The sequence below is a fragment of the Trachurus trachurus genome (genome assembly GCF_905171665.1).
Source record: "Trachurus trachurus genome assembly, chromosome: 10".
In the NCBI taxonomy this organism is placed as follows: Eukaryota; Metazoa; Chordata; class Actinopteri; order Carangiformes; family Carangidae; genus Trachurus; species Trachurus trachurus.
Window position 1 is genome coordinate 17,965,149 of NC_139894.1, and position 4,747 is coordinate 17,969,895.

Below are 4,747 nucleotides of genomic sequence, written 5' to 3' on the forward strand. Positions count from 1 at the left end.
AAACAGTGACATGTATATTGCTATTGAATACACAAACATTAAACCTTGATTAGGACAGTGTGAGGGGAGAGAGAGATGAGGATGACACGCAGCAAAGGACTGCGATTTGGTTTTGACCCCCCGCCACTACAATTAGGACATGACCGTGAGCCACCAGAGCGCCCACATGTCACCAACTTTTGTTTAAAAAAGTGTAAAATAAAAGGAATGCTTTATAGTTCCATTAGTGGGTTGTTGGCTTGATTGTCATTGTGTTGCTCGATTTGGTGATAGATAAACAGTTGTTGAGAATAAAAAATCTTGGAGATTTCCATTTTAACTTTGAATTTCTCGAGAATTTTCTCTTCTGATATTCGCCCCCAAACCTAAAAAGCGCCACAAGCATTTTCCATTGTTCCACCAAAATGCCTGTTGTTAATTCTAAGACAATGTTTCTTCATCCATCTATAAATATTCATCACAGAGTAAATTTAGAAGCGTGCTCTTTGTGAGCTTGTGTGCATGTGTGTATATGTGTGCAATATTCTAATTCAAGAAGCAGCCATTTATGTCTATGAGCGGACCGTGCATGCATGTGTGTTCGGAAGGCTCCCACTGGAATGAATTATTTAGAGGAGAGTCTCCTTTACTTATCCACAGTTGACTGGCCGCAGGCACATACAGTTTATTCTGCTGCCGACGACACAAGAGACTTCCCTAATTCATCCATCCACCCTCCTGCGGTAGGCTACGCCCCCATCTCGCCCTACTGTACAACCTGCATCCCAACTTTTCCCAGCATGCACTAGTGGTCCCCTGCAGATGGCTCATCACCTCCTTGCTTCTTGGGAAGACCAAAAGGAAGCGAGAAGGGGACGAGGACTGGCACCCATGTCAGATTGCTTAAAAGATACTCAAGTCAAGCGTGAAATAGATTTATGTTGTTTATTTTTTGAAAAAAACTCTGATCACAAAAACAAGCAGAAAGCATGATATCAGATCCTGCAGACGCACCAGCTGTGACAAGTCTGTCATCCCGGAGTCCTGCCATCCAGGGGCTGGATGCTAACAGTCGGCGTCAACAGCGAGGAATCATGTAAAATATTCATCCATGTGGCAGGCTTAATAATGTATTATCCTTCAATTTAGCACCAAGAGCTTTGCTCTGCTCTGCTTGGCTCCGACTGCCACCAAGTACTTGAAGTCCAATCACTCAAGGAAGATCCACTGCTTTAAAATATCAAATTTACACCATTACAAATTCAGCTTAAAGTGGCTGCAGCTTTCCAGAAGCAGCAAACCCACATGCATTTCTCAAAATATTGTACAAGTCGCATCCAAAGATGTTAAAGAGGGACGTCTTTGTATGTTTGAGTGGAATGGGGGGGGGGGGGGGGGGGTTGATTTTTAAAAGACTGAAGGGTTGTCAGCTTTTTTTTTTTTTTTTACAATTTCATTTCCTGTTACAAGTTTGAAGGGCAACTCAATAAGCTGGAGGAGGTTTAGAAAATTGTCTTATAAACACTGTCCAAATATAGCTGCAGTGGCTGATCTCTTCATTCTGTGCCAGCCAGGTGCTGATCTGACCGTGTCACATCAGCCCTGATGTGACCCTGAGACTGATGGGATACTGGGTGTGTGTGTGTGTGCGTGTGTGTGTGACTGCTGCATCTCCATCTTTAGAGCTACACTCCATGCATCCCATAATCCGCATGTAGTGAAATCCATGCTGAAGAGGGCACATATGGTGTCACACGCACTGTCACTATCTCAATGTCTCTCTGTTTCTCACTTCCGCAGGTGACATGTGTAATCTTCCTCAGCCCCTCTTGAACACACACACACGCACTCACATCCACTCACACACAAAACTGTGCACACGCTCATTCAGTGCACACAAGTGGGGATTAACTGCGAGTGGATGAGTTGTTGAGAGCCACAGGGTGGGCCGATTCAAAGCTGGAGTCATTCTCCAATCTGACTTGAAGGCGAAAGAGCTGCATCTTGTTCCTTCATCACCCTGAAGTTCCAGTGTCTGTGTATGTGTGTGTGTGTTTGTGTTTGTGTGTGTGTGTCAGTGCTGACAGGCACACTCAGACTCACCCGTGACCTTTGATGGAGGGAGGAAAAGAGGGATAAGTCAGAAAAAGAGAGGAGCTTCAAAATGCTTTGCTGAGCTTTTTTTTTGCTTTCGAGTTGCTGTTTGTGCCACTTGGGGTTTTACTTCAATGTGACTGCCTTCACTTTCTTGTAATAACAGACTCCAGACTGTTATCAAATTGTTCTTTTAGTGTGTGGAACATCATGAATTCACCTTGGAATGACATTAAAATGTATGTTCTGAAGTATTTCCATCAGCAAAATCTAACTAATCTCCTCATGTGCAGCTGCATTGCCCAAAACCATATGAAAATAATCAAATGAACCTTTATTAATGATGCACTTCTTCAAACATTTACAAAGTGCTTCACATGATATAAAATACAAGTTACAATCCTAATAGATTAGATCCTTTCATTTAAAAAAAAAGGGTTACAATAAATACATGACCATTATTAATTTATTGCACCTCTGTAGCATGTAAGAGCCCTGGATCCCTGCTCACAGTCCTTTATATATTTGCAGTGTTGTACTCATATACACTTGGGAGCTGCATGGGGTGACTCATAACAGCACCCCGACAGAGTGAGCACTTCTGGCAGTTCCTTTTAACAGCTGGCTTCCTCCCCCGTCCCATCACCCTTTTCTCTGTCGTCACTCCATCCTCCCTGTGTTTTCCGCCTCATTTCTCCAATCCCCCAATCCTGTGCTCTCCCCTCACTATCGAAATGTCTAATAATGCTCTTTTCGTTTCTTTAAGTGACCAGAAGCTACAAGCTCATTGAGTTATAACTAATATAAACTCATGACCCCCTGCCTGCTGTAAGAGCAGTTGTATCACTGTGAGCCTCAGTTGCAGAAGTTATTGCGCTAAGCATTGTGTGTGAGTGACTAAACGATGATGTCACTCATATTTTCCCAGGTGGCTTCCTGAGTTATATTGGTACCATTGACATGGGAATATGTTGATACAATTATCAACTAGACTCTCTCGTCCTACTCACTAAAATGAAAATGTGTTTCTTCTTTTGTATCATTTGTAAATAGCTATAAATGTAGCATTAGCTTAATAAAATGCCAATAGGAAGCCCAATGATTGAGTTAAACCTCATTCTGGAAAACCATTTGAACTCTTAAAACACTAATAGTAGTATTTCTGAGATGATAATGCTAAATAAAAGAAAAATTCTCCATTCTCCAAAAGTTCTCATTCCTCTCTGTGGTGCTTCTTCTGCAGCATCTCCACCTCTCCTTCTTATCCTACAGGGACTGTTTATTCTTTGTCACACAAACACACCAATGCAATTACATGCTAGGTCAGAGGGCATTAACTTCCTATGTATGATTGCAACTTGTAGCCAAACATCAGCAGGCAAGCTGGCATGTATTCAGGTGTTAGTCCCAGTAGATGTTAGAGGAAGAATCATGATGTTTTCTTCTACATTAATTCATTTTGCAAAAATAAGAGAATGTTGAATGTTATGGGGAGTTGGGAACTACTTCAGTTTATACTGGTTAAAAAGTAGAGCACTCCCAGTGCAGGAGGCCACATACACAGATTAATACTTTTACATCAACATTCAATTTAGAGCCAATATTCAACTTTTCTAACAGCGTTACAGTATATCATGTGGGGAAACCTGAGGACTTGAGGAAACACACACAGAAGTTGTGTGTGAGTCTGAGTTTGAGCTCAGGAAGTTCTTTATTATTAGAAATGACTTGAGACAGCTTGGTTGTTTTCAAGTGTTTTTACAAGTTTAATCTACATTGTGCAAATTCTTATGTTTCTATACATTTTGCACTAATGTGAAACTTTTGTGAGGTGCATAATTGTGTGTCGTGTGACCACATGTGGAAAACACGTCATCAGCAAGGGTGAACAGCCATAGCCAGTGTCCTTTTCAGAAGTCATGCATAACTCACTTATATTTTACAAATGTATGTACAGGGAAACACTATTTGACATCAATAAAATCATCATGACAAATATGGCAGCCATTAAATTTTCTTTACATCATAGGTTCGTACATACAATTCTCCTCTACATTTTTCAAAAGTGTGTTGAAAAAACGTAACTGCAAAACAAAGGTATTCAGGTCGTTCTTTCTTAGTGATTTGTATCTTAAGAGCTTCTCCTACAGTAATTATGATGATAATTACTTAAGTAATCACCCGACAGAGAGAAGATTGTGCACAATGGGAGACAGAAGACAACTGTGAAGAGATAAGCTCTAGTTAGCGGCAGGTCAAACCGTGGCACAGGAGAGGAGGAAAAACAGGGGAAAGAAAGGAGGAGAACATATGTGATAATCACGTCTGGGGAAAAAAATACAGCAATGGAGAGTAGAAGACTGGATAACGGCACTGCATGCACTCTGAAAGGCCAAGAAAAGGGAGGGATGGGGAAATGTGTGTAAGTCATGTGAGGGAACAGACAGCTGAGGGCAAGAAATGGTGGAGGATGTTGATGGAGTCCCAGAGAAGAGCAAGAGGCAAAAAGAGGAGAGACAAGAAAAAAAATGCAGAAATGGAGAAAGAAGACATCCCAGAGTTTGATGTGAAAGAACTGCAGGAAGGATAATTCCCATATTAATTCAAGTGGGTTACAAAGACACGCAGAAGTAGACAAAGAGAGAGAGAGAGAGGCAGGACAAAGACGAATGTG